We start from the raw sequence: 20017 nt of genomic DNA on the forward strand, positions 1-20017 counted from the left end.
AGGAGGAGACGAGGGGTGGGGTGGGGAGGACGCTGTCTGCAGCTGAGCGAGGGGCTCCCAAGCCTAGCTGGACCTTCAGTAGGGAAAAAAAGTGAGAGAGCAGCCCGAAGCCTGTCGATTAGCCCAATCTGCTCGAACGTGTGTCACTCCCTCTCTGCAGCAGAATGGCAGCTCAGCCCGGGTTTCTTGGTGCAAGTGCATGGGGAAGAACTCAAGCGGGGAGGGAAGAGAGGGCTGCGATTAACAGGGACAGCGGGGGTGGAGCTCCCGGTGGCTCCCCCACTACTGCAGGTGATCCGCAGCCGGCTCTTCCCTGCAAAAAAAGGCAAACCTGAAGCGCAGCGCCGCTCTCTGGCTGGCCGGCCGCTGGCTGGCAGGCTCGCTCGCCCGCGCGCGCGCTTGCTTCCAAAGCCACTCCCTCCACACCCTGCGCGCCGAAGGCGTGGAAGACAGACGCGCGCCAGGCGCAGAGAAGAACTGCATGTTGACGTGCAGCGGAGGACGACGACGAGGGGGACGGGCGGCGAGCCTGGCCAGCCTTCGATGGAGTAGTCACAATCTCCCTAGGGAGGAGGAGACCCCCCCCCAGGTGGGATGCCAGAAGAGCTCCGCAAACCGATTAGCGGGGTTGTCATAAAGCCTCCCACGGCAGGTAGAAAACCGTCAGGTTAAAGCTGTATGCTTCTCACGGCGTTTTTCGCTTGGGTGGCACCAAAGGGGGAAGGTAGACTTGACTTTGGTCATTTGTTGAATCTAGAAATCGCGTCCGATGGATTTGAGCTGGGTCTTTTTCTGACTGATCTGCGGTACTTTTAGTAACATCACGTCTGCTTCTATAGCACTACAGTACCAGGGTAATGGTAGCGATACTATTGCTATTGGCCATCCAGAGTCCACTGGAGTTATGTGGCCAATACATTTAAATAATAAGGGACCAAGAGAAGACCTATTCCAAAGCTAATAATGCTTTGAGTTACTTAGCAATTCAGAATATTTGGATGCTTTTGGCTTCCAAAGTGTACCAGAACTCCAATGTTCCCTCCCCCACCCCCAAATAGCAAGTTTGATGTGATGCTTAAATGGTTCACCTGGAAACCAGGAGACTTGAGTTCTAGTCCAATCTTAGGTATGAAATATCAGCTGGGTGACTTTGGGCCACTTTCTCTTAGCCCAATTCGCCTCACAGGGTTGTTGTGAGGAAAGTAGGAGTAAGTTAGATACATTTGCCCTATTGAGGTGTAAATGGAAAAAAAAGGCAAGATATAAATCTTAAAAAAGCAAATTTCAAATGCATTTCTCTGTGGAGGCTGAGCAGCTTCTCCTGGGCCAAAGCAAAGAAAGCCATTTGTTTTAACACAGTCCGATTTTGAAAAAGGGAGATCACCAGATCCCAAGGAAAGGCAGACTGCTATAGGGAGATGCTTCCCTCAAGTTCTTGCTTACTAGCCATTAGTCTTTGAAAATAAGCACCTTTCATTGTGCTTGAAAACAAGTACTTATGGCAGTGCAGCACCATCAATCATTGTAATGCAATTCAACCTGGCCACTCCATTTAACTTTTGTTAGCTACCCTGCATTCAGCAATATTTGAAGCTTCCTGGCTGTATTCAAGTGCAACACTAGTTTTATGCATTGCCATAATCCCGTAAGGAAATTACTAGTGTATTGTATAGGTCATTGTGGCCAATCTGTTGTTGTCTAGGATGGCAGTAGGTGGCAAAGACACTGTAAATGAGTCCATCCAGGCTCAGCTAACCGTGCTTTTTTACTGAAATGGTACATTTATCTCATCAAATACATTTCAGCACCTGCCTAGCTTACATGATTCTCATGATAATTAGCAAGATGGACATCACACTGAATTATAATCAGGAGTATACTTGGAGCTGCTAACATCTGGCTCTTCCATCAGGCAATGGGTTAGATGGACTATAATATGTTGCCCTGATAAATTAGATTATATTTTTAAATTGTTAGTGGATCTTGTTCTGATGTCTGTGAGATTATTGTTTGAGACTGTACTGTTATTTTAATTCTCTGCTATATGCTACCTAGAGTTACTTTTTGAATAAGGCAGAATACAAATTGATTAAATTTTAAGAATAAATAAAACCATGCATCATATTGTCACAGTGCAAACAGCACCATTATATTTGTATCTCCGTATTGGACATAGTTGTGTAAATTTCAGAGTTTGCATTGTGATAGATCTTTCCTCCCTTTGCCATGCCCAGGATAGTTTATTAAATGTATAAAGCCATTCAATAGGATTGAGCTATCAATGGATATTGAATCTTGATGGCTGTTTGTTTGATGGCTGGAATCACAATTGAGACGTCTTTTATACCAGCTGCTAATGGAGGAGGGATATCTTGTTCTAGTTTGTCATTGCAGGTCATCGCATATTGAGCAAGATGGCCAAACTGTCTAGTTCACCTCAACCATTATTCTTAAATATTACAGGTAGTCCTTTGATTGTGATGGCATTGCCATTGCTAAGCAATGCAGTCATAAAACCTGATGTCATGTGCAGTCATAAAACCTGATGACGGCTTAGCAAAAGCAATCTCAGCAGTCCCAGTTACCGTCATAACCCCAGGACTCTGCAAGCTGTTAAATGGTAATAGGCAGAAGGCGCTGCAGACATGTAGGCCAGATGGGAATGGCATGGCAGGGTGTTTCAGAGTGTGGGCAAGTGCACAAGCAGGTGTTATGGAATGGATGCTTTTAAGCCACAGGGGGCCTGTGGGCAGCCACTCAGGGAGCATGGGCAGGCAAAAAAGAAGCAAGAGTGATTTCCAATTTCCTATCAGTTTCCCTATTGACATTGTTTGTGGAAAGCTGGCATGGAACATCAAAAATCACAATCATATAACACAGCTTGCTACAACATTGTAACTGCAAGCCAGGCATCGAGGGCCCAAATCACAGTCATGTGTTCAGTGGGATGCTGCACCGGCCCCTCATAAGTCCCCTTCATTCAGTGCCATCACAACTTTGAACAGTCACTGAACAAGTGGTCATACATGTCTTGAGTGCCATTTAATTCCAAACAGCAACAAAACATTTCAAACAATAATATAAACAAGAAACATCCTCTACCTGCACTATACACTGAAGGTAGATCAATCATCAGTATCCCCAATGAAGAGCCATGTCTTTAAAGCCATTTGGAAGTCCAACAAGATTGGGTTTTCCACCTTTTGAAAGTTACTCACTTTTTAAAACATCCTAAGGTAGGCAAAAACCAGCTATTCAAATGACTATCATTGCAACTACATCCATTTTCCTCTTTAAATACCCTTTGTAGGCATATTTTGAAAAATGAAAAATGTGTTTTCATTGCCATTTTTATTAAATGGCAGAAAATAACATATTGCTTCAACTGTTCTTTTTAATAATTAGACATTTTGTAAAGAAAATGGAAAAAGTACTCAGAGCATGAGAAAGGGAATGTTGGCAGGATATACATGTTGATGGCATGGATCTTGTTCTTTCCATTGAGCTGGCTCAAGTCCTGTCTTATTCTTTGGTAATAGTTGGACATCATTGTCTTCCTTGACTCCTCATCATAGTTCCCATGTGACTGTAGATACCAAGCTTATGCCTAGACTGTATGTCTGCTATTTGATCCACTGGTAGTTCCTAATTCATCAGGTACTTTCCCTCTCTTGACTACCAGCTCATTCTCCAGTCCAAATATTATCTCAGAGTCCTTGCTGTATATCTGTGTCCACTGGATCAGTGAATGGATGTCTTATTCACTCTTAGCTTGATGTTATCCATATAGAGGAGATGTCTGGTGATAGTTCCACTCTTGGATTTGTATCAATATCCATTCCTTGTAATTATCTGGCTGGGGGGGTGAAAGCTTGTTGCAAAACAAGGCTACATGTGGTGTAGTCACCTTGCTTTATGCTGCACTTGATGGCCACTTCTATGAGTTGCCATGAGTTGGCTTCCAGTGTTGTCTTTCTCAATTCCATTGAGTTCTTGAGGAAGGTCCTCAGTGTCCTGTTGACTTTACATAGCACCAGGAATTCATAGATCCATGTGTGTGACATTAAGTCGAGGGCTTTCCTGTAGTCAATCTAGGATGTATTCAGAATGGCTTATTTAGACCTTGAGTCTTAGGCAACTGCTCAAGCAACTGGTGTTTTGATCCTCTGGTTTTGTTCCGAATGCCCTTCTGAACTGTGCTCATGAACTGTCCATATGGTCATGTAGCTTAGCAACTAGATGCCTGATAGGACATTCCAAATTGTGGGGAAGCAGGTTATTGGCCAGTAGTTGGACAGTGCTGTTCCTTTATGAGATGTCTTTCATGAACTGCACCGTCCTTTGAGTTAGCCAGTCTGTGTGGGAACCTGCTGCTAGCATCTGGTTCATCTGTGCTGCTAGGCATTCATGCACTGGTGTTAGTTTCTTTAGCCAATGATGTTATGTTTGGCAGGTGCTGTCCAGCTGTTCAGGTTCTTAACTCACTGCTGGATATTGCTACTCTGATGGTGACAGGCTCCTGTTCTGGGAGGTTGCTGAAGTCTGTTCTCAGGTCCTGCAGCCACTTTCTACTAGTGTTATGTGTCTTCTCCTTTTCTCATGTGCTCCTATAATACCATTGAGTTTCTGCTATGGCTATGCTGCAGTTGTTGCACTGCAGATGGGAGTATACCTTGGGTGGATCTTTGGAGAATAGGCCATTTATCTTCTTGGCGTCTACTTTTCTAGTGTATCTTAGCCTAGTAGCCAGTGCTGTGAGCTTTTTTTTTTTAGCAATCTCTAGGGTTTCAGGTTGAGTCAGGTCCTTGTATTTTTCCAGTAGCCAAGTTGTACCCTTAATGTTCACATCCTTCTGTAATTCCACCAATTGATTAACCTCTCGCCAAGTTACCTTGATCTTATGCTCTAACCTGATGTTCTGGAGGTGGTGGTGATGGTTATGTATTGCTGTTCTTGATCATATAGCCAAGTATACCCAGAATTATAGCAGCTGTGCAGTTCATGGTATTATAGTGGTTGTAAGGATTGTTTTGAAGGCTCTATTGGTATCTTCTAGCATACTATGTGATGGTACTTCACTTAGTCTTGTTAACTGGTGTCAAGGGTTGATTATAGCTATAATCTTATGCCTTGTATCAAAAGCTGTGCTCTATAAGGATGGTAGTGTCATTTTAGCTTCAGGTGTTGTCTGCACATCCAGTTGTTCTTCTGTGTCTTCTTGAGTATGGAATGTAATATGTAATTGGTCAAAAGCTGTGAAAGCAACTTTCTGTTCATTATATTGAAGCATTGTGGTATCAACCATTTACTGTTACTGTAAATGCAAGTCTTCTATACATCCATAAGTTCCCTTATAATTTTATATATCCTTTCTCAATCGGCCTGCTATTGTCCCAATCTATCATTCCCAGGTATGATTTATTCTAGTAGCCAACTTACCATCATATGGTTCTGGTTCCCCAGCATCATAGTCAGAATTTGTTAATCTGCATGATGACCAAGTCAGCATGACTTTCTTAGTTCATGTCACTCTCATATTTGAGGTAGGAAAGTTGGGTTATTGCCCAAGAAACCCTACTGGTAAGATTTTATCTGCAGTCTTCTGCATCAAAAGTGGCATCTTAACCACTACAATCTCTCTCTCTTTCCCTCTCTCTCTCTCTCTCTCTCTCTCCCCCTCCCCCTCTCCCTCACTCCCTCTCATAAGAGATTACTGTACCAAAGCTTTATTACTCTCAGAAAGCTTGGTATAAGATTGCAGACTTAAATGGTACTAAGTGTACTAAAAGAAACTGAAATGGTGATTCATCATTTAAAAGAGGTTTATGTGGTAATTAGTTTCAGAGGGGAAAAATTAATTCACCCACAGACAAGCAATGGATGATATCTTAGAATCTGGAATATTGATTGATCACACAAATATAATAAGTTAGAGGAGGAAAGCTAACAGATGAATTAATAGAAAAGAGAAACCTCACATGATTGTGACTTTTAATTTTCTGCCAGTTTTCCCATTGGCTCTGCTAGCAGGAAGTTGGCAGGTAATGTTGAAAATCATGATCTCTTGAGCCTGATTTGCTGTAAAGTCATTAATTGGGGCAAAATGCACATAACAACTGTTTCACTTAACAACATAAATTTTTGTCTCAATTGTTATAGTAATTGAAGCACTACCTATACATATATAATTTAACTTGGAGGATAAAAATATTGCAGCTCCTTAACATATTAAGCTGAAGCATTCACTGTTGTTTCAGATGAAGGGAAATTTATGTAATTTATGTTAATTATATAATTTTAAGCAAGCATAGTTATTACAATAGCCATCTGGTTCAGGATACTTTACTTCAAGGTATCTTTTGAGGCAGAACAGGTTTTCCAGGCTTAATGTGCACTGACATTATTCTGCTCTGGTTCCTACAGTTAAGAGGTCTGAAATCCTTTCCTAGAACTATCTTTAATGTGCAGCATGAAACTTACCAGCTCCTGTACAAATATTAATTATGCAAAGTTCAATAAGTTACTAATTTTTTTAAAAAAGTTATTGTAATAGAATATTCTTACAAATGCAAACAAAATTTGTAAAAATAAAATTCTAACAATGTTGATGAAGAGTAACAATCTGTATTTCCTTTTATCACACTGATATTAAATTATCCTCAAAGAATGAACTGTTGAAATATATTATTGCCTCAGGTAGCCCTTGTATGACAAGTGGGACTGCCAGAATGGCCATTATTAAATATGCATTCATGTGACATTACACTTTATGCCGTATTTCTTAATGATGGAGTTCCCAGTCCATCACTGGGAATCCCAGTAATCTAGGGAATATCTGTACAACTTGATTGTCCTGTATCCTTCTGAGACAAACATTCTAATACAGTTCCTTATTTTTTCCTTCATTTATGTTATCTTACCCATGCTTTAGGCAAGAAACTTATTGACAAAGTTGTAAAACTATAACAGACAAGCTCTCTTCTAAATGCTTTCCTGCACTTGCTGCTCATAAGTTTAGAAGTTGCAAACGCAGCACCTCTGGAGCTTAGAGAAGTCTACTTTTAAATAAGCATGAATTTCGCCACTACTTTTAACACTATTCTCTAAAATCCGTTTAGAGACCTGTTTTTTTCCAAATAATGGTACCAGTCCAAACACAAAAAAGCATTTATTGTGTGTGCAATAAATTGCATAATCTCAAAGTAAGATTGGGCCCCTCCTTGACATCCATTCAGAAGTCTCTTAAAAGAGCACTGTGCATCTCCAGGAAATGGCAACTTAATGAGATGGTTGCATGTTTTTAATAATTTTCTCCACTATCTTGTTATTAATAATATTGTTGACATCTTTTCATTGTAGTTGTTTAACATTTTGATATCATGATTGTTTCTTTGAAGATTTCTCAAAATAAACTGAAGATGGAATAAAAATCAATGGTGCCTATTAAAATCATAGATAGATAGATAGATAGATAGATAGAGAGAGAGAGAGAGAGAGAGAGAGAGAGAGAGAGAGAGAGAGAGAGAGAGAGAGAGATAATATAGATATATAGCAATAGCAGTTAGACTTATATACCGCTTCATAGGGCTTTCAGTCCTCTCTAAGCGGTTTACAGAGTCAGCATATTGCCCCCACAGTCTGGGTCCTCATTTCACCCACCTCGGAAGGATGGAAGGCTGAGTCAATCTTGAGCCGGTGAGATTTGAACCGCTGAACTGCAGATAACAGTCAGCTGAAGTGGCCTGCAGTACTGCACCCTAACCACTGCGCCACCTCGGCTGTGTGTGTGTGTGTGTGTGTGTGTGTGTGTGTGTGTGTGTAACTTGGCCAACAGATCTCAGTGGAAGATGATACAATACAGGAAATTGAATGGCATGTTAAATGTAGTCAGCAGGCATTTGGCAAGCTAAGCATAATTTTCAAGAACAATCTCCCTCCTATGCCTGAAGAGAAAAGTTTTCAATCAGTGTGTGCTACCTGCTGTACCTATGCCATGGACGCTAACCTCAGAATCAATATAAAAGCTACAAGTGGTGCAAAGAGCCATGGAAAGATATATACTTGGCATTTCAAGACAAGATAGGAAGACCTGCACAAGGATTAGAGAACAAACAAAAGTATAAAATATCATCAAGAAAATAAAAGAATGGATATGGAAATGAAACTGATGGGAGGTGGACCAAGGCATAATGGATCCCACTTGATAAAAAGCATCCATGAAAGATATCTAAAACAAGATGGATCGACGACATCAGCATGGATCGAAGACATCAGTGGGCCTAATTGGCAAATGAAAGCTCAGGACTATATTGGTTTGAAACACATGGAAGAGGCCTTCATTCTGCGATAGATAGATAGATAGATAGATAGATAGATAGATAGATAGATAGATAGATAGATAGATAGATAGATAGATAGATAGATAGATAGATAGATAGATAGTAGATGGCGATGATGATGATGTTGATTTCTCTTGTAAGGCACCCAGAGTCACTTTATCGTGAGATGGGCAGCTATATAAATGGATTGATTGATAGATTGACTGAATAAGTGGTTTTAGCATATGGGGTTTTTTTATGCACACTCAACCCCCTGACCTTAGGATCTCACACAACAGCATACATTCCTGAAAAAGTTTCCATAGCCCAAATCTTGTTCCATGACTTGAAATGGCTCTTCCTTAACTAGCATAATTGAGCCTCAATTATTGTTCAAACCTGAAGACTGAAAAACAAATCCGTAAGACAAATGGGAGCTATCTTCCTTCACACTCAGGGACACTTCAGCATTTTATACTTCTGCACTTATTTATATCTCACCTTTATTACTTTTATAAATAACTCAAGGCAGTAAACATATCTAACACATCTTCCTCCTCCTATTTTGCCCACAATAACCCTATGAGGTTGGTTGAGTTGATAGTGACTGGCCAAAGGCCATCCCGCTGACTTTATATAGCTAAGGGGGAGCTTGAACTCATGAATCTTTACTTTCTAGCCTGGGGCCTTAACCATTAGATCAAACCTATCTCCTACCTTTATCTGGAGGAACATGCCAACTAGTTATGTGTAATAGACATAAAATCATTTAAAAGCTTTTTTTCTAATTGATTTGACATTCAAAAGGGTCGGTGTCAATATTCAGATTACATTTTAATTATTATTCCTTTGAAGCATAGCCTCACACTGTTTTGATGTTTATTATTTATGGAGTGTGATAATCATGAAGTATCATTTCTATTTCCTGCCAGAACTGCCAAAATCAGAGAGCTCAGTATTGTCAATGATTGCCTGTAGTTCTAAAAGTGAATAGTAATATCTGTGCCAAGAGCATGAAACAAGCGTTCCCCACAGTGTTTAGAACAAAAGTGTATTTGCTTGTCCTTATAGTTGATACAGCTATTCCAAGCAAGAAAAAAACCTGATTTTCATTGTTGTCTGAGTAGGTGTATTCATTATTCTCTTCTGTATTTAAATTTCTCTCAAAGGAGCTGAGACCTAGTGCTCTCATCAGCTTTTTTCTCTCATTCCAGCTTGATTATCTTGATTATGCAAACAAAATGGCCACAAAGAAAAAGGCATTAATAGACATTGGGTAATGTCTACTAATGGGTAATACCACAATGTGCTAGAATGTAACAAATCCTAAAAGTGGGGGAAACTACTGTAATGCGCCCCACATGGGGCAGCCCTTGAAGAGCATTCGGAGATTTCAGCTTATCCAGAATGCAGCCGCGCGAAAGATTGTGGGTGCACCTCGGTACACCCACGTTACACCTATCCTCCATGAGCTGCACTGGCTGCCTGTTGGGCTCCGGACGCACTTCAAGGTGCTAGTCGTTACTTTTAAAGCCCTACATGGTATTGGACCTGGGTACTTGAGAGACCGCCTCCTGCCAATTACCTCCCTACGACCAATTAGATCTCACAGATTAGGCCTCCTCCGAATACCATCCGCTAGCCAATGTCGACTGTCGACCCATCGTGGGAGGGCCTTCTCTGTGGCTGCTCCGGCCCTCTGGAACGATCTCCCCATGGTGATTCAGACCCTCACCACCCTTCAGGCTTTCCACAAAGCTATCAAGACTTGGCTGTTCCGGCAGGCCTGGGGCTGATGAGTTCCCAGCCCCACTTGAATGGTTGCGACTGTTGCGTTGCTTTTAATCTGTTTTTTGTATTTGTTTTTGTCTTTGTTTGTTGTTGTATTTCCCCCCCACACACACCTTGTTTGTTAGCCACCCTGAGTCCCTCGGGAATAGGGCGGCATACAAGTGTAATAAACATTGAACATTGAACAATCCAAATAGTATGAAGTAGAATACATTTGTTTCATGCCTGTAGAATGTAGACAACAAATTAAAAGCAAATTAAATGAGTAGAACAAGAGACACCCATTCACCCATTTACCCTGCAGTGAAAATGGTGTTACCCATATAAATGTTATCAGCTGTGTAAAATAATTCCAAAATTTTCTAGCTATCATGAAGCATACATGGCAGCCAACAAACTTCATGTGGGAGACAAAATACAACAGTGGGATTGGGATTGAAAATTCAATGGCATATTTTAGAAGAAAGCAGAACTGATTACTGCCCTCAAAAGTAAATAACTCCATATGCAACACCTCATTGCAGCTTCCACTAGGAAAGTGTGATCTCGCATTTCTGCCTTTTCCGCACATATAATCCAAATGGACAATTATGGCAAATTATAAGATACTATAATGCCTCTTCCTCCCAAATCTTTTAATACAAGAAATGCCCCTCTCTCAAATAGCCTTCCCAACCTTGTGCCTTTCTAATGTGTTAAAAGTCTATGGAGATTCTCAATCATCCAGGGGTCATGGTTGTCCCAAGGTGCTTTTCAGGACTTTGTTTTTTCTTTGGAGATGTTTCACTTCTCCTCCAAGCAGCTTTTTTTTTCTCTGACTGGATGGTGAGGAAATGGAAGGATTTATATTCCTTGCAAACAGCTGGTAGTTTGCATCCTTTTTGGAGAGTTGTTGAGGCACTTGGAGGTTTATCTGTGTCCTCAGGGTCACCTGAGTATTACAAATGGATGTGGAGCCTTCTTGCTACAGGATATTTTCTGCCCTATGTCCCTCTCACTGTGAAAATGGGCACAGGCTGTTGGGGATAAATCTGTGTTGTCTGCATCTCAAATTGAAGCGCAAATGGTTCCTGTAGTCTGCAATTTTTCTGGAAATCCATTCATACTTCCATACCATTGAAAGGGCGTTCATCCCAAAGTCTATGGGGATTTCTAATGTGTTGGCATTACAATATCTAATAAACATATTTTGGAATATTTCTTTCCAGTTCAGCCATATTCAGATGATGATGCCTATCATATGTGAAAATGAGCCACCACACAATTGTTTATGTACATTTCCTGTAGGAACATTTTCCTCAAATTTAGCATACCTTTTATCTCATTTTTAGTTCAGTGTAATTTTAATATGTTTTAACAATTTTTTTAAATAAACAATTTTATGATATTGTTAATATCAGAACGTGTCATTAATGTATATTATTAATGCATTCAGTTTTCAACATGATGGGGCAAATAACTGAACTGCAGGCCACCACCTTCATCTGTTTTTGAAGAGTTCATTGATTTTGGAGGAGCAAGTAGAATGGACTATGGAGATGCTAAATTGTTCAAAATTAGGAAAGGAGTGTATTACTTTTATATACCATCAACTTCTTAAATTATATGCAGAATATTTCATAAGATGTTGTGGATCAAAAGAAACTGGAATTGGAATTAAACGGCTGAAATAAATCTCATCAATCTCTGAATGGTGAAGATAATATTTTGGAGAATTGAAACAAGAAAGACTTAAGGAGTATTTGAAAGATTACAAAGGCCAGTCTGTATCTCAGTATATATTTTTTAAAGTTTAAAATATGTCAACAGGCAATAACAATCTACACAACTGGAGAAGAAATTAACATAGTAACAAACTGTCTATCAAACTCAAAAATTCACAGGAATAGTAAACATACCTATGATGTGAAAATATGTCCACAATTTGGGGGTGAAACAAATATAAACAATAGTACGATAGCAGGGTTTTTATGCTGACAACATAGTTACTTAGTGCCAATTTATTTATTTATTGAATTTATATCGCCGCCTATTATTCGCACATGGCAACTCAAGAGGCTTACAGAATATAAGACCTCATTTAAAACAATAAAACTAATAAAAAAGAATCAAACAAATTAATATAATAAAATCACCACCACCCCGCCCTGGCAATGCCCCTTTATCTTAACTGAACATTTTCTCCAGTTATTAAAATGGCAGTGAAACATCATAAAAATATGGTAAGCCTAGCTTTGTAAAAGGCAGTAGTTAGTAAACAGGAGACTGTAATGATTTATGTAAATATCCAAATGGACCTTTTAACCTAAAGAATGCTGTCATTTAACAAAATTGCATTTTAATATTCATGACCATTTATTCCTAATTTTCTTCTAAATATTTACAATTATAAATACCTAAGTATACATTAATTTTTATAATATAAATGTTTCCGCATTAAATGAAGTAACTAGAATATAAATTTAAAATCAAGCCCATGGTTTAAACAATTAATAATGCAATCCTAAACATTTTAAACAACAAGCTGGATGCAATCAATGATTATATCTATATTTTTAGGCCTTGAGCTAGCAATATTAATAGCACACTAATCAAGCATTTTTTTTATCTTTGCTTGGGAATGGTTGCTTATGTGTAGACTATTATTTCTTTGAGATTTACTTTTATACAGGCATTACTCTCCATGCCTAATAAGTACAGTTATGTAGATTCTATCCAATCAGAAGATCTTAAGCACATATCCCTGTGCTGGTCTTTTGCTATTAAGCAAAAGATGGTGGGTTTTTTTTGTATTCTGCTAAGAACTACAAGACTACAAGGCATTAATTATTATTAATTCTGTTACGTAATTTGCTTTTTACTCAGGGCAGAAATGACACTATACTTATTTCTGAAATCTTGTCATAGCGTTGAAAAGGACAAATTCTGGGATTATGCAATAACTTGTAAAAATATCAGTAAGGATTATGTCTCACACAGGAAAAAGAAATTGATAGATATTATATAACCTCATTAATTACCATGTCAACCAAACCAGATTTTCCCACTTCTTCCAAGTGATATTAGTTATCTCAAATGCAAATGAAATTAAGAGATTTCAGACAACCAGCCTGAATAGAATTTTGTTCACAACTCAGTGGAAGACAAATCATCATGATTAATAAGAGTTGCCTTCTTCGTCAAGTCAGTATTATTCCTGGTTTTGAGCACAGCACAAGAAATATAGCAAATATTTTTTTAAAAAGAAATCAATCAAAGGAAATAAGACCTGAATTGTACTATCTATCCCAGGGATAGTCAATTTTTTTATACCTATTGCCCATTTATGTATCTCTGTTAGTAGTAAAATTTTCTAATCGCCCACTGGTTCCACAGTAATGGTGATTTATAAAGTAGGGAAGTCAATTAAATTTTAAAAAGGAAAGTGCTTCAATATCGGACAAAAACCATACCGCCCACCATGAAAGCTGGAACGCCCACTAGTGGGCGGTAGGGACCAGGTTGACTACCACTGATCTATCCAATCTAAATTTGCTGCGTGAAAAAAATAGTATTCTTTATATCAGCACAATAGGCTTTTTAAATGTTTATGTTTCATCATAACCTTAATTATGACATGTTAGAATGTATTGTTGACATGGATATGATCCATGAACATACTGTTTCCTTAGTCCTGTTGGACCTTGATCTCTTTGGTCAAATCCATTACCACTGTATGTAGGAAACAGGCAGAGTACGACTCCTTTTTAAAAGAATTTAGAAAATTATTTGCAATTTCAAAAACAGCAAAAGGACATACTGCTTCTCATAGTAATACAGGTTACTTCTAACTTGTATTTCTAGACCAAATTATAATGCTACTTTATATTTTTAAAGCCTGAATGATGGTGTATGTGCCCAGACATATAGATCATATTGGAAATTTTTAAAAACATTTTCTAACTCTTACATTAAAATATAGTGGTCTTTTTTTAAGATGTATTATTGCAGCTTTGAAATATCCTTAGAAAGACCTATTTAATTTCTCACTAACCTTACACCGCCTAGGGAGGCCTATTGAAAGGTAATTATGTTCTCATTTTTTATTCCCCTGGCCTTAGCAATCATCTTCCACTTCCACTGATTATTGTGTTTATAGTGATGGACATCCTGAGTTTAATTTGATAATTGATTTTTAAAAATTGTCTATTGGTTTTCCTTGAGGTCTTTCCAAATCAGAACTTAAGATTAGAAGTACAGAACATGACCTTTAATCAGCACACTTTGGCTTAGCTAACTTTCTTTTAGCTTCTGCTGTGCATGCAAGTGCAGATGCCACTGGATTTAGCATACTGTAGTGGTCATAGTTACTTCGGTGACCAAGACCTGTCCTCTGCCACTTTCTATTGCATTTGGCTGTACTTATATCTAATGGATATCTCATTGGGTTAATCAAGGGATGCATATAATGTGAAATAATTCAGCTTTATTGAAACACATATCTTGATCTATGCATATAGTATAAGCATGTATTACAACTTACAAATTCATCGGTTTAAACTCGTCTTTTCAATTTCCATTAAAATCCAGAATGCAGTTAACAAACTTTCTAATGCCATTGATTTCCATATAGTATCATTCCATAGTTATCAGTGCTCCATACAACCATTTTTGTACTTTCATACACAGATAACTTGAATACAAGCTTTTAAACAAGGCTAAGAGCCAAAACAGTATGAAAAGTAGAAATGCATTTTAGTTTCACGTTCACAGATGCTAATTATGCATGAAATGTATGTTGCAGTCTGTAGATGTGTTAATTGGAGCTAATTATATACTTATTAATGTGTGTTGACATCTGATTTTCTCTATGATTTCAGCCTCTAGAGAGTTTTAAAATGTAAGGCTGTCTAGTCACCTTAATATAAATACGTAACAGAGCATAGCAATGTAACATCCAGTTAGAAATAGTAGAATGGAATATTGATTTCATTTCCCCTCTGAGGTATTCGGGATCTCCAGTATCTGATTTGGAAAAGTGGGAGATCTTCCAGAAGAACAATGGGAGTGAGTTTGTGGGTTGCAGGAGAGAAATTTGAGTTAAAATTGTCCGCCGACCCCCATGTTCTTGTGGTGAGGAACATGTTAAATTGTCCAGCACAGTACAATAGAGCAAAGCAATGAACAGAAAAGCCTTTAATGGGAGGAAATGTCTGACAAGTTAACTGCACATAAAAATATGCTGTGATAACTTGGCAGATAGAAATTGCTAAGTAGAATGTCAGTAGTCTTCAAATAATTGCACTACTACCATAGTACATAACATTAAAACATTTCAAGACATTCTCATTTTAAATCACTATCCCCTGTTGACACTTTTAGTACATATAAATCATAGCTAGACTACAGTATAGATTTGCTAGTTATTAGGGAAACGATGATGGAGAATAGTGGGGTCTGAACTAAATAGCAATGGGCAAAGTTTGATTAGTCTAATGGAGAAACAGCTAGAGAAAAAGGTCTGCAAAGCTGAGTGGCTTTTTCAAGGCAAAGGGGAACATAAGATGCAAGTTAGCCTGGAGCTAGAATTTTGATGTTCTGACTTCACAGACAAAAAGAGCATACTGAAATACCTGTGTGTGTCTCAGAATTAGTGAGACAAGGTACATTTTTTAAAATTACATTTTCTAAAACTCATTCTGGGCATTAATAGAGAATTATGTTGTAGAATAAATCTACCATATGGATAATCAATGACATTTATATGTAAAAGAAACTTAAATAATACCATCGCCTGTAATGCACTTTCTAAATCTGTGGTTACAAGTATGTTGAAACTACAACTCCCATCACCCAACTAGACCTAAGTATAGTTTCCAGGAGTTGTACACACAATACATTTAAAATACAAGAGATGATGGAACACTGGTCTTTGAACACAGGTCTATTTATTAATTTGAAAGAAAACATTTGAATACAACACATTTCCTTCTACAAAGTAGAACACTTCTTCCTAGTTATTAGAAATGAAATACAAATTAACATTATTATCACTGCCTTTCCCTCACTCTTAATTTTGATTTCAGGGAAGGAGATGCAGAAAAAAAAATCATATCCATTCAGCCATATTTTTTCCTAGAACCCACTTGGTTCCAGCAACATTTTATAAAGAGAAGGTACAGCAACTATGAACTTGTTTGTCAGGCCTGCAGTCATATTCCTTTTAGGATCTTTGGTGTGCCACTCTCTCTTTCTTTACTATGCTGTTTCATTAGTGGGGAATTGGGAGGGGGGATAGTAAGGAGTAGAATGTGTTGTTGTTAAAATAAAACATTCCTTTCTAGAAGCCCAAGGTCATTCATTATCTCCGCACCTCTGCACATGACCAGAACTAGATGGGTGGAAATGCCAGCGGGGCAGAGGAAGATTGGACATTGGATTGGATTGGATTGGATTTATTCAATTTGTATGCCGCCCTATTCCCGAGAGACTCAGGGCGGCTAACAATCAAAGAGAGAAGGGGGTACAGAATAAAAAATAAAAGACAAACACATTTTAAAAAACAACAACAATCATATCCTCAAGTGGGGCTGAGAGATTCAACAGCCCCAGGCCTGCTGGAACAGCCAGGTCTTAATTGCTTTGTGGAAAGCCGGAAGGGTGGTAAGGATGTCAATGGGGAGATCGTTCCAGGGGGCCGGAGCAGCCACAGAGAAGGCCCTCCCCCAGGGAGTTGCCAGTCAACACTGGCCGGCAGATGGGCTTCGGAGGAGGCCTAGTCTGTGGGATCTAATAGGTCTATGGGAGATAATTGGCAGGAGGCGGTCTCTCAAGTGATGGACTTGTGGGTGTGAGGACAAGATCATGAACTTTCAACTGGGTGGAAACCCAGGAAGCTTTCAGATTCGGGTTTCCACAGATGTACCAACATGTCTGCCTATTAAATTGGAACTTTGATGAAAGTTATGTCTTGAACTCTGATTTAATTCTGGATGATATTTGGAACGCTGACAATACACAGCTCTAGCAAAATAAAAACATTATTCCATACTACTAATGGGTGCAATAATGCATAGCTTAGTAGCACTAGGCATGGATTTTCCTTAGGAAAATGTATTAACGAAGTATGCATAAAATACAAAGCAGAAATTGGAAAATTCTAATTGCTGATTGGTTTTCCTTAGAATTCACTCAATTTCTACTGAGAGAAAGTAGTTAAAGTTCTGCTGTTACAACAGTGTTCCAAGAACCCAACTCCATATGTATTTAATACTTGTCATGAGCTGAGTCGGAGATCCACGTACTTTCATCCATCAGGCTACAAGGCAGATCAATAACAGTGCTAAGGTTCAGCAATATTATTTTTCTTAATCTTTAGTTCAAAGACTTGAGAAGGATATACTAAGCCATTAACAGAAAAATAACACCAGGTATCATTTTATGCTATATAATAATTTAAAAATATACGTTTATACAGTTAAGTCTGACACAATTAAACCACAAAAATAATGTGAAAGTGGAAGGAGGAGCCAACATCGTGATGATATGGTCATGCGGTCTTGATGCACTGAAACCGCAGCCAATACTTTTGCCGCTGGGTGGTCCAAACGGACCTAAACCGTCCCGAAGAGACGGTGAACAGGAAGAATACGTCTTGCTGATCTCGGGGATATCACAAAATCCCTGAAAGAAGCAAGATAAATTCTTCAAGCCGGCGGTAAAAAATCCAACCAAGGCTGATGAAGTTGGGGCAGCTCCAAAACAGAAGGAAACAGAAAGAAAAAGTCTTTTCTGTTTTGAAAAAGATTGCCCAAAAGAACTTCTTTTTTATGCTAAATTAAATCCTTAAGCAGAAGAAGTAAGTGGCGGAATTGATCTCCATTGGATTGTTTTGGTTAGTATGCTTTTCTTTTTGTAATTACACTTTGTGGATTGAAGTGCTTGCAACTTTTTTTTCTCCCCCCCCCCCCCCCTTTTCTTAAACTGAATGGACCGGTTTTTCTTCTTCAACTTTTTCTTGCTTTATTTTTCAACTTAAGGATTAAAATCTCCCTCTCTACGCTAACAAAAATATCTATTATTTGCTATTAAATTCCATTTAAGAACTTTGTCACTCCTAAATCTGAGACAACACAAGAAAGTGAAAGGAAAGTATTTAAATTCTGCTGCTCAGAGGCTTTAGGCTAGGGGGTTGTTTTTTTTTAAACTACGCATTTGTTCCTGTTTCTCCTTTGATCTCACTGTCTTTGTGCTTCAGAGCTCCATAACTAAAAGTGATAAGAGTCAAGGGCACAAAGCGTTTACCACAGCTGTCCCTTGAGAGCCTTATCGGCACTGGGAGAGGGGAAAATAAGAAAACTAATGATTTGATTTCTGAAGTGAAAGTGGTTGAAAGCAAAAAAATGGGAGTATGGAAAAGGGAATTTGATGGTCCGGAGCTCTACCCCAAATTTCAAGGCACAAAAGAAGAAAAAAGAGAAAAAATGATGGTTTTAAAGAGAAAAATTATATCAGAAGCAGGATTGATAATCAAAGATAAATTAATTAAAGTAGCAAAATGGCGCCGAGATTACCTGAGAGATCCATCAAGCAACAAGGTGCAGAGAGATGTCCATAAAAACTTTACCCAGGAAATAAACAGAAGATTAACTCCACAAATGGCAAAAGAAATAAGACTATATGCCTTCTGGAAGGACACAGGTTGATATATGAAAATTGATAATAAAAAATAGCTAAGTTTGATGATTAATAAGTAAGAATCTAGTAATTTTTAGATTGCTTTGTTAAATAAACAGTTGATAATGGTAACAAGGTATATTTCTATGTTGGCTGAAGGTGAGGAAGCTGGATATAAGTAATAAATGATTTTGTTAACAAATATTAATGATAATAATAATGAAATGATAAGAGATGTAGTTAACGACATATATATGTACTGGTTTAATATAAGGAATTTGGATATAAATTGTAAAGAGTGACTTGGAAAAAAAAGGCCTAGAAATGTTGTTAACTAATCCTTGTTGAAATGTTATTGGATATATCAAAGTCAGTAACAAAAAAATAAATCTTATAATTAGTAAGTAGTAATTTAGTAACTTTTAGATTGTTATGTTAAATAAAGAATTGATAATGACAATAAGGTACACACATGTGTTGGCTTGATGAGAAAGAAGTGATATAAACAGTAAAGGATCTTCGTAAATGATTTTGCTAACAAATATTGACAACAACAATAATAATGAAATGATAAGAGATGTAGTTAATTAGATAGATAGATAGATAGATAGATAGATAGATAGATAGATAGATAGATAGATAGATAGATAGATGATAGATGATAGATAGATAGATAGATAGATAGATAGATAGATAGATAGATAGATAGATAGATAGATAGAGAGTCACAACTCCTGGTAAACCCCAATTATGGGAGGAAGCTAACTGCTTCCATCATCTGTCAATCGGCTCGTCACAAGAGTCCATCACGACAGAAACCCAATATTTTTACTGTTGCCTTTGTTATATTTGTGTTTTTGTTATATTTGTGTTATCAGCACAAATAAAAAAAAACACATACACACACACACACGCACACACTAGTTTAACATAAGGAATTTGGATATAAATTGTAAACAATGATTTGGGAAAAAAGGTTTAGAAATTTAGTTAATTAATCTTTATTTTGAATATGTTATAAAGGTGTAATGTTATTGGATATATGAAAGTAGATAACAAAAAAATTAACTAAGTTTTATAATTAGTAAGTAGTAATTTAGTAAGTTACAGTTATGTTAAATAAATAATTGATAAGGGCAATAAGGTGCACATATATGTTGGTTTGATGAGAAGAAAATGGATATAAACAGTAAAGAATTTTTTGTTAACCAATATTAATTATAACAACTAATAATGGAAGGATAAGGATAAGG

Source organism: Thamnophis sirtalis, unplaced genomic scaffold (assembly GCF_051295495.1).
Source record: "Thamnophis sirtalis isolate CommonGarterSnake01/CBP01778 unplaced genomic scaffold, rThaSir2_p1.2 scaffold_6, whole genome shotgun sequence".
In the NCBI taxonomy this organism is placed as follows: domain Eukaryota; kingdom Metazoa; phylum Chordata; class Lepidosauria; order Squamata; family Natricidae; genus Thamnophis; species Thamnophis sirtalis.